The 11,424-nt window shown below is 47.1% G+C and overlaps 2 long non-coding RNA genes across 2 annotated transcripts; both read right to left on the bottom strand.

The window, feature by feature from the left end:
- Positions 1-826: 826 nt before the first annotated feature.
- LOC139701837 (uncharacterized) lies at positions 827-8,288 on the bottom strand. The gene is made up of 2 exons (XR_011704437.1): positions 4,257-8,288; positions 827-2,703 (listed from the first exon to the last, which is right to left on the bottom strand). It is a non-coding gene; the product is annotated as an uncharacterized lncRNA (long non-coding RNA).
- Positions 8,289-8,346: 58 nt separating this feature from the next.
- On the bottom strand, positions 8,347-11,229 carry LOC114080685 (uncharacterized). Its single transcript, XR_011704436.1, has 3 exons — positions 10,780-11,229; positions 10,414-10,510; positions 8,347-9,730 (listed from the first exon to the last, which is right to left on the bottom strand). It is a non-coding gene; the product is annotated as an uncharacterized lncRNA (long non-coding RNA).
- Positions 11,230-11,424: the final 195 nt, after the last annotated feature.

The raw sequence follows: 11,424 nt of genomic DNA, 5'->3' as shown, positions 1-11,424 counted from the left end.
AGGAATAGCCCCCATTAAACCTTTGATGTATTTCTTATTTGGCTCCTTTTGTTCTCTTTATTTGTATACTTGTTGTTTTCCTGCATTATCTGAGTACCCACTTGCCTTAAAATTAATTTAAAGAAAACCTTAAAAGTAACTTAAGGAAAACCCATGACCTTGCCCTGATATTGGCTTGCATTTCATTTCTCACAATTCACTGCTACTTAACATCTCTCACCCTTTGAAACTGGCAGGCTGCATGGCAGATGAACAGGAGTGTCCCTGCCTTCCACAGGGACCACACAGGAAAGCAGGTAGAGGGCAGTCACATAGGCAGCTTTGGCAGGGTGCGCCACTCCTCAGCTATAAACCAGCCAGACTTCGTTAAACTTCATAAATTTCATCACGGATCTTCAACAGCCCCATGGCACATTGGACAAATATTCTCACAGATGAGAGATTAAAGCAGAGCACAGCAGTCAAGGTGCCCCAACATGAGAAAGTAAGGGGGCAGGAATGCAGGTCCCACCCCCCTGGGTCAGGGCTCCTATCTACTAGGTGGCAAAGAACCAGGCACACATGGGCACTTCCCTGGTCAGGCACCACGCTGTGGCTTCACCAGACTGAGGTTCTAATGGAGTTGGTGTCTGCTGCAAAGCTTTAATTCAACAAGTTAGCTTTAACAGGAAAGCAAAAATTCTAATCACCAAAATATCCCCTTTACTAACAATGTTACTGTACAAAATTCTGATTTATTTTCAGATTTAAAAAAATGTAATCACATCATTAAATATTATTACAGCATAATATTAGAAACAACCCCAAATGCAAACATGACATTCAATTTCTCACAAAACATGTTTATTCAGATGTATCATTTCTATACTTTACAGGGTATATCATAGCAATTCAATATATGTATACAAGTTTCATCATGCAACACTGAATCTCCCCCCAGGAGGTCACTATAGTGTAATCTCCCTTTAGTTTTTTGTGATTAATATCTTTGGATAGAATTCATACTGTGGCAGAGCCAGAGAGAATGTCTCTGAGTGTCCTTCAAGAATGGGGACATTCTAGCATTTCAAGCAGGTATTGATGTAGGACAGAGGAGGCTGGACACTTGAGAAATGTGCAGGAACAAGGTTTATTTAAGCTGGTGTAATCCAGAGGGGCTAATGCCAAAAAATCCCTGGACCCCAGGTATGGAAGTTCTCTGGGATTTCTACTCAGTGAATGGTTACACAACACAATGGCTAACATAATAGTTACTTTTTCTTCCATGTTCTTAGATTGGACAGAGGTTTCACAAGATTTTACTAAGAAAAGAGAAAGAGTAACTTTTGTACATCAACAAGTTTGATTGCTGACATAACTTTTTTTTAAGTTGTAGATGGGCACAATACCTTATTTTATTTTTATGTGGTGTAAGAATCAAACCCAGTGCCTCACACCTGCTAGGTAAGTGTTCTAACACTGAGCCACAACCCCAGCCCTGCAGACCTAACTTTTACAAGAAAGAGAAACCTGACCTTTACAATAAAGAGGAGCTAAACCACAATGAGCTCTCTAGAAATCCTGTTGACTTCAAAAAAAAAAAAAAAAAAAAATCTTGTTTACTAGGAGAAAGGCTTATATATTACAATTAAGGTGGGGATCTTTTGGACACTACATCATTTGGACTATTTGGAGTATTTGTGATACATCGTTACCCCCTCTATGCTCATTATTTAACCCTTTAAATCAAAAAACATCATCTTCTAGGCTTAAAATTTTATATAATGCCATAATCTTAATTTCTCCCTCCATGTTTCCCTCCTCCTGCCCCCCCTCTCTCTAACAGCTGCTTCTATAGTTGACCCAATAGTTTCATTGTAAAGGGGAGACAAATATGAAAGCAATAAACAATAGCATAATCCATACTATGTCAATTAAACTTTTGAATCCACCAAGAATAGAAAAACCATCCTCCAAAGAGTGAGCTTGGTTCCCAAGCCTTAATGCCCTTTCAGGTTTGAACTAGTACATGTGCTAGTTGTTTTTTTTTTTTTTTTCAATTTAATTAATAAGTTTAAATTTTATATAAGAAAAGTATACATATTTATATGACCATTAAAGTGTCTAAACTTCCTTTTAAGCCTTAGACCTTTATGAATTTTTTTCAATTAGTTATATATAACAGCAGAATGCATTTTGACTATTAAACACAAATGGAGGCAACTTTTCATTTCTCTGGTTAGACACAGTGCACAGTCACCCCATTCCTGCAATCATACATGTACATAGATTAATACAATCCACCTCATTCCACCATCCTTCCCACTCCCATATCCCCTCCCCTCCCACACTCCCCTCTGCCCAATCCAAAGTCCCTCCCATCTTCCCTTGCCCCGCCCCCCATTATGGGTTAGCTATGTGTTTGGTGGTTGTCAGTCCTGTAGTAAAGACCAAGGAAAGGACTGTGTATATGACAGAAGTAAGGGGTGGCAATGCACCACAGTATGGGAGCCCTCTTACAGGATGAAACAGTCCATTTATCCTGTTGCTTAGTTTATTTTCCTCCTTGCATTGATCAGCCAGCCCTCAAGTGGCTGAAGCAGGGCTGCTGTTTCCTCAAGCTTTGGTGTGTGCAGGCTAGCCAGCTTCCAGGGTGACCAGAGCAGGGCTAGTGTCCTTCTGATCCTCAAGCTTCTCTGGTGTTTCCTTCTTCCTGACGGTCAGCTGAAGGGGAGCAAAAGAATGTATATGAGATTCTATTACAGACAGTCTAAAAACAAACCAAAAAGAACAAAATATTACATAATACATCATGTATATGTGTGCAAGTATATATATGTGTATGTGTGTGTGTGTGTGTGTGTATACACACACACATACATTTGGTGATACTGTAAAGAGGAGTAAAAAAGTTGTGGACACTGCTCCCTGTGTGTGCGGCAGAGGTGGGGGATATCCTGGAAGGTTTGAACTACATAGATTTATCTCAATGTAACTTTAAACAAATTTGAAAACAGCTTTTAATTCCATGAGCCTGACCCAACATTTCATGCTTTGGTTTATGACCTTCCATATATTATTATTTCCTCTAAAAACATGATGTAAATTTCAACTCCCTACCTCACAGGTCAGTTGTCATCCAAAGGTGCACTTCTAGGTGTGTCACCTTTAGTCTGAGAATATATTTCTGCATGGAAATATTGCTGAATGCCTACCTGGCTCCCAAGGTGAGGTAGTGCAGAACAACTTGATTTGCCCATGGCTTATTGTCGGGAGCTGCCTTGGATGCAGACGCCTTTAAGCCCTGATGCACCGGGTTCTGAACAATTACTGCATTCAGTCTGGCAGGGCAGTGCCAGGTTGCAGTAATGTGGGCGTCACCCCAGCTCAGATAACAAGGCATGGCTCCAGGTGTAGGCATCACCCACTGGGGTTGAGTTACACTCATCTGTTCCCTTGTATTCCGACCCCTTTGCCCTTTTTGGGATAAAATGTTCTATGGAAACTCCCCTTGTGTGTCTCCTATGTAACAATAAAGAATTCCAGTGGCTCTATGTCTTTCCATGGGCCCTTACGTTCACAGAGCCACGCCCGGATTATTGAAAAGGTACTTCTGTGTGGTTGTGTGCCTTCTTTGTCATTTTCTTAAGTTATTGGAATAGTCAGATTTATGAACCACGCATGAGGTCTCCAGCTATGACAGATGGTGATAGCTTATCATCCTCACCATCTTTGTTTTACCAGATGCAAAACCAAGGTTGTACCTAGTTCTGGACCCTGGACAAGGTCACCCAGTTAAAAGGGATGTGAATTCAGCTCTACCAACTCTGATGCCTTTGCCTCTCCCCACACTACCCTTTGCAAGACAAAACTAGGTAACATATTTTTCCTTTCTTGATAATCTCATGAAAGAAGCCAATGTCAGACTACGTTTGGTAGTTCTAGGAGGGTATTTTCCCAAGAGGGGGCTTTTCCCCAAGTCCAGGTGGGTGGAGTCTGTCCAGTCTGGCTCATACCACTGCCCAGAGCCCAAGAGCCCAGATGGCTTTCTCTGGAAACCAGAGTCCCCTTCAGAGAGGAGTGTGAGGGTGAGTTAGGAAGCTGCTTCCAGGCTGGGCTCCCAGAGCAGCCAGAGATCCCTCTCCAGCTTGCCCCACAGGGTCAAGGTCCAGAGGAGGCCAGTAGCTCCACCTCTGCCCCCTCACCAGCAGGCTGGACCCACCTAGCCCCGCCCACTGCCTGCTGTGAGGACTGCAACCTTTGTTTAAAGTACTCACTTGTTTTCCTTGGATGAGTTCCCTGAGTCAGCACAACTCCTGTTCAAAGGCCCAGAAGGACTGGTGGGTGGTCCTGGGGGAGGAAAGGCAGGCGGCAAGCGGTGGGCACTGATGAGGTGACTGGGATGGAGACTGCCCAACTTCCCAGCTTCTGTGGTCTTGGGCAGCACAGCAGCATCTTTGGGATGGGATCACTGAAGAGGCCTCATGGAGTGGTAGCATCTGGTGGCAGCAGCAGCAACATGTAGCTGCTTCAGGCGTAGGGCATCAGGCGAGGGAGGTCCGGAGTTGAGAGTTGGCGTGGGGGTGGCAACAGCTGAGGTGTTGGCATCCAGCTGCTGTTTGGGAGATCCCTTGCTGCATACTCACAGTGGTGGTGGCAGCAGAAGAGTCCAGAAGCTGCTGTGGTGACAACAGAGGGATGCTGCCATGATCATTTCTGTCCTGCAGTGCCACAGGAGTCTGGCTGCAGTGGGTGAAGTGGGCATCCAGTGCTGAGTATCGCTGTCATGCGTCCATGATGGAGTCTGGTGGTGGCAGCAGCAACATGCAGCTTCATCCGGGAGCCGGCATGGGGCACTGGAGTCAGGCATCATGGCGGGGGGTGAAGGGCATTGACGTTGGGCCCTTGGTGGGCAGCATCATAGTCCAGCTGGGGTTTGGGAGTTTGGTTGCTGCACGGTGGCGGCAGCACCAGTAGAGTCTGGAAACGGGGCTGAGGACACAGAGGCGTCCAGTGGTGAGCATCTTCATCCTGCTGGGGTAACAGGAATCCTGCTGCAGTGGCATCTGGCGACCGTGTGGGGAGTCCGATGGCTACAGTGAAGAGCTCCAGGCTGGCGGCGGCAGCGAGGGCGCAGGGCAGTGAGCCTCAGAGTGGAAGGGCGACGAGAGGCTGGAATGGCCTCTGCAGTGGCTGTTCCAGGCCCTGAGTCTTGGTCCTGGCTGAGCGGCCTGTTCAGGAAGCAGCACGAGGGGGGTGGCAATACCCAGGCAGCTACTGAGGACCTTAGGCTGCCCACACCTGCCTCGCCTGGCACTGGCCATGAGCCCGCCGGGTGGCTGCTCGCCCCATCCCCGATGTGGCCTCTGCAGGGGAACTGGGCCATCTGCCAGGTGGGGCAGCCTTGGGAGAGGACCCCCACCTTCCTAAGAGACATCCCACCTGGGCTGTGGGGGGAGAGAGCAGAGGAACTAGGACCTCTTCATCCTCAAAGTGCATTTCTGATGGGAAGCATTTCCTCTCAGAACTGGAACAGGACAAGGATGCCCTCTCTCACCTTCTACTCTACATAGTCCCTGATACTCTAGCCAGAGTTTAAACTATACTGCTGTTTAAACTCCACTACAGCTTAGACTACACGACAGAGCTGTAGATGAAAGAAATTAAAGGGATAGGAATAGGGGAAGAAGAACTCAAACTATCCCTATTTGCTGATGACATGATTCTACACATAGAGGATCCAAAAAAACTCCACCAGAAAACTTCTAATATTAACAAATTCAGCAATGTCACAGGATATGAAATCAATATCCATAAATCTAATGCATTTCTATCTATTAGTGATGAACCCTCTGAAAGAGAAATTAGGAAAACTATCCCATTCACAATAGCCTCAAAAATGAAATATTTGGGTATAAATTTAACAAAAGAGATGAAAGACCTATACAATGAAAACTAAAGAAAGAAATTGAAAAGACTTTCAAGATGGCAGACCAGAGGGAAGCAGCATCTGTGTTGCTCTGTGACCCAGATCTCTCCTAGTAGGAATTCTGCATCTCTTGAGAGTGTTAGAGGCCCCTGTACAGCTTCTCTCTACAGAAATGACCAGCGCTGTGACCTTGCGCAGGACTCCGGGCCTCAGTGTCCGAGCAGGACCCAAAGCCAAAGTTGCAGTTCACTTAAGACTCGGCCAGCGCCTTAGCAGAACCACCTACCAACACATCTGCAGACCGCCGAGACTCCGCTCCACTCCCACGCAGGTCACTCAGCTGCTACCTCCCCACAGCACAAGGCCATCGGTTCCCCTGACATCACCAGACACCCCGGCTCTGGAAGCACACCGACTACATCTTGGAAAGCATTCCTTGCCATTTTGAGGTGGGCGTGGCTATCGGATCCGTCCCCTTTTGAGCGGGTACCTGATTCCAATTCCTCCCTCATGGAATTAATATTGTCAAAATGGCCACACTATCAAAAACCTTATACAGATTTAATGTGATTCCAATTAAAATCCCAATAACATTCCTCATAGAAATAGAAAAAGTAATCATGAAATTCATTTGGAAAAATAGACACAGAGAAATCCTTATTGACAAAGCAATCCTTAGCAAGAAGAGTGAAGTAGGAGACATCACAATATCAAACCTTAAACTATACTACAGATCTGTAGTAACAAAAACGGCATGCTATTGGCACCAAAATACACATGTAGACCAATGGTCCAAAATAGAAGATACAGAGAAAAACCCACATAAATGTAGTTATCTCATTCTTGCCAAAGGTGCCGAAAACATACATTAGCTAAACGATAGCCTCTTCAACAATGGTGCTGGGGAAACTGTAAATCCATATGTAGCAGACTGAAATTAAACCACGATCTCTCACCTTGCACAAAACTCAAAGTAGATCAAGGACCTAGGAATTAGACCAGAGACCCTGTACTTAAGAAATAAAATCAAGAATTAATAATGGGATGGATTCAAACTTAAAAGCTTCTGCTCAGCAAAGGAAACAATAATATGAAGAGAGAGCTCACAGAGTGGGAGAACATCTTTACTACATGCACATTAGATAAAACACTAATTTCCAGGATATATAAAAAACTCAAAAACTTCAACACCCAAAGAATAAATAACCCAATCAATAAATGGGCTAAGGAAATGGACAGACACTTCACAGAAGAAGATACACAGTCGATCAACAAATATATGAAAATATGTTCAACTTCACCAGAAATTAGAGAAATGCAAATCAAAACTACTCTAAGACCATCTTACTCCAGCCAGAATGGCAGTTAACCAGAATACAAGCAACAATAAGTGTTGGTGAGGATGTGGGGGGAAGGTACACTCATACATTGCTAGTGGCATTGCAAATTGGTGCAACCACTCTGGAAAGCAGTATGGAGCTTCCTCAAAAGACATGGAATGGAACCTCCATTTGACCCAGAAATTCCACTCCTCAATCTATACCCAAAAGACTTAAAATCAGCATACTAGAGTGATGCAGCCACATCAATGTTTATAGCAGCTCAAGTCACAGTAGGTAAACTGTGGAACCAACCTAGAAGTCCTTCAAGAGCTAAACTGATAAAGAAAATGTGGTATATGTGCACAATGGAATCTTAGCTTTAAAAGAGAATAAAATTATGACACTTGCAGGTAAGTGGATGGAGTTGGAGAATATTATGTAAGTGAAAAAAGCTAATCCTCAACAACAACAGGCTGAATGTTCTCCCTGATAAGTGGATGCTGATCCATAATGAGGGGGGCAAGGGAAGAATGGAGGAACTTGGGGCAAAGGGGAAGGATAGGAGGGACGCGCATGGGGTAGGAAAGAGGGTGGAATGAGAGGGATATCATTACCCTAGGTACATGCAGGACTGCACATATGGTGCAACTCTACATCGTGTTCTACCAGAGAAATGAAAAGCTGTGCTCCATTTCTGTACAATGAACCAAAGTGAATTCTGCTGTTACGTACAACTAATTAGAGCTAATTAATTTTTTTAAAGTACATTTCCTTGTCTAAGGGTGGCAGAAGACCAAGACCAAGGACGGCACGTCTTGGGGTTCCCTCTGCCATCTATGCCCTCCACTCTTGTCCCGCCCCAGGGATGCGCTTTGAGGGGGAAGATTTGTAGCCCCACCCCCCACTGCCTCTGCTCTCAGTGGCCACAGCCCAGGAGAGATGTCGCTGGGGAGGGTGGGTGTCCTCTCCAAAGGCTGCCCCGGCTGGCAGCGGGCCTACTCCCCCCGCAGAGGCCGCAACCCAGGGAGGGGCAGGGCGAACCCGGGGTGGGGCGAGCTGCCACCCGGGGGGGCTCAGGGCCGGTGCCAGGTGCCACCTGCGTGCGCAGCATAAGGTCCTCAGAGGCTGTGTGGGTACCGCCGCCTGCCGTGTCCTGCTTCCTGAGCAAGCAGGCCCTGCCAGGAGCAAGACAAGTGGCCTGGGGAAGCCACAGCACAGGGCACCCCATCCTCTGGTCGCCCTCTGACTCTGAGGCCCGCTGTCCTACGCTGTCGCTGTCGCCACAGCCAGAGCTCCACACTGTGGCCACTGGAGTCCCGACCTGGCCACCAGCAATGCTGCCAACACCTCCACTGCACTGGAAGCAGACTCCCGCCACCGCCAATGGATGAGGATGCTCCTATTTGGACGCCTATTTCCATGCAGCCACCGATTCAACTGGACTCCCCAAAGGGCCTTAGGGCGCCTAGGCTCGCTGATGAATGCCCTGCCCGCAGAGGGATGCCGCTGGTTGCTGGGAACCTCCAATGTGGAACCCTAATGTGGAACGTTGAGGATGACTGCTGTTCGCTTCCACCCTCAACTGGACTCCTCCATAGGTGGCGCCTACACCTCCAGGCTTGGGGAGGGTGTGGGCACCCCATTTTATCTGTGCCACCTGTTCATCCTGCCAGGGGATTAATTCACTAATTGGCTTTAGGCTCTCATAACAGGATCATTTCCCCTCTAAACCTTCTTGCATTGTCTCACCCATGAGCTTTTTGGGGACACCGAGAAACTCAACCATATCGCGTCTTCATCAGATAGCTTAGCAAGATCTTCTTCATGACTTGCTGTAGCTTCTACATCAGCACTTGCTGCTTCACCCTGCACTTGTCTTATATGGAGATGGGCCGCTTGCCTCGAACATCATGAACCAAATTCTGCCACCTTCAGACTTCTTCTGGAGCTTTCTCCCTTCTCTTGGCATCAGAAAAATCTAATGTTTTGGCCTTATCTGGATGCGGTTTTGGCTTAAGGGAATGTGGTTTGTTTCATCTGTTCTCCAGACTATGAAAACTTTATCCCTATCAGCTGTTTTGCTTTCTTATCATTCACATATGCCCTGGAGCAGCACTTTAATTTTCTTTATGAACATTTCCCTTGCATTCTCATTGGGACTAACTATTCAAGAGGCACAGCTTTTTTTTTTCTTTTCTTTCTTTCTTTCTTTTTTAAACAGTTTTAGATCAACAGCATGCCTTTCTTTGTTTAGTTGTTTTTTTTTTTTTTTTTTTTTTTTTTTTTTTTTGTAGTGCTAAGGATTGAACTCAGTGCCTCATACATTCTAGGCAAGCACTCTGCCACTGAGCTACAGCCCAGCCCAAGGCACAGCTTTCTATTTGGAATGCAAAACATGGAACTCTTCCTTCTATTCCAACTGTTCAGTCCATTACAGAGTAATTAACTGGTCTAACTTCAATATTGTTTCTTAGGGAATGAGAAGAAGGTGAGTCATGATCTGTGGAGCAATAAGAAGACACATATTAAGTTTGCTGTCTTATATGAACAGGGTTTGTAGTGTCACATGACATCTAACCTAGTTAACGTCACAGAACACAGTAGGGGATAAAATGCCCTGAAATCCTCACCACCCTTTAGGCAGTCATCTCTGCTCCATGCACAGGGGCCCCACAGGTCCCCTGTGCTCTAAGGGGGCTCCATCTTCAGCTATTCAGTGCTGGGGGTGGCACAGACTCAAAGACAGTTGGAGGATGGAGCAGGGAGGGGTGGTGTCTCCCTGCCAGACCTGGCTCTTTCCATGGTGTGGCCCAACCTTCTTTTCCTGCTGAATCCTGTCCCCCTCCATCCCTGCACCCCCAGCTGCTCACAGGTCATTCCTCTGCCTGACCCACACACACCCGCTGCCTGGCCTTGCTCATGCAGTCCCCTCACTCGATCCCCTCCCTCTCCTATTGGTCTCCCCCTCTGGACGAATTCCCCAGCCACAACCATCTCTTCATTCTTCTCTGAGCCCCCCACCCCAACTTGATGGGTCCCCCCCTTCCAAGCTCCCCGCATCTGGCCTCCCCTGCAGGGTTCTGCACATGAGGCTCTGGAGCCAGATTTCCAGAATTCCAGTCCCAGCTCTTCCAGGCAGGACCTTGACTAACTCATAATTCATGTCCTTTCCCAGAGCCTCACCTTTACCACCAGGGAAATGGGTGATATGATTCCCTCTGTAAATATATGCAGCCTGGTTCATGGAGGTATTGATGCTCCGAGGTGGAATTCAGGGTTCCTGTAAGGGGGCACCTTTGGTCACTTAAAGGAGTGGCCCTCGTGGCTCCAAGAACAGCGTTGGTTTTTGTCCCCTGTAAAGTGACCACTATAGGGATGGTCTAGTTAGTGGCGCTGAATATGTCGAAGCCCCATTTACCCTGTAAATGCTGTCTCATGATTCTCTTTCCTTTACTTGGGGAGGAGATGAACAGAACCCCAAAGACAGACATGAGATCCGGGAGCTAGTTTGGGCTTCCAGGTTCCTAGATTGCATGGGGACAAACTTACAAGTCAAGGTGGCCTTTCTGAAGGTGGTGATGGTTCCTCCCAGGAGAGCTTCAGGGGTTCTGCACGGTCAGGCTTTGGGGGATGGCATGAATTGCACAAACATCAGTGGTTGCTTACCCTGGTTTGTATTTTGCCTTCTCTCCCTTGGTCCTCATGGTGGTGCTCTGCCTAGGGGCAGGCCCTGGAGCTGTTCTATCCCAAACTTGCCCCATGGTGTTCTCTGGTTTGGGGGGTCCCTCTACTTTTTTAGAAGATGCCCATTTCTGCCATGGGAGATGGAAGAACTGGGGACAAATCTGTCCTCCAAGTTGCAATTGAGGCAACTGACACTGGCAGCATTAAGGGGGATGAATCTTGGTTGTCCCATGCTGACTGGGGCTGCCTGTTCTTGGGACAAACACTGTTCACAGTCCCTGGCCTCTGAGTAGCAGCTGCAGAGGCTGATGGACTAGTTGCTCCGGTGGACTTGCAGCCTGGCTGCCAGCAGAATGTGTGTGGGTGCTGGCATGGGCCCCCACGGTGGGATTTCTACGTCTGTCAGCACCAAGGGCTGAGTGGGTTGGGCTGCCCAGGCTGGGGGGCCTGCTATCAATGGTGGGAATGGAGCTACCCCTGGACCTGGAGATCCCAGGTGTCCAAACTACT

The sequence above is a fragment of the Marmota flaviventris genome, chromosome 14, assembly GCF_047511675.1.
Source record: "Marmota flaviventris isolate mMarFla1 chromosome 14, mMarFla1.hap1, whole genome shotgun sequence".
NCBI classification, from domain to species: domain Eukaryota; kingdom Metazoa; phylum Chordata; class Mammalia; order Rodentia; family Sciuridae; genus Marmota; species Marmota flaviventris.
Note: the sequence above shows the minus strand (reverse complement) of the source record. Positions and strands in the feature narration are given on the sequence as shown.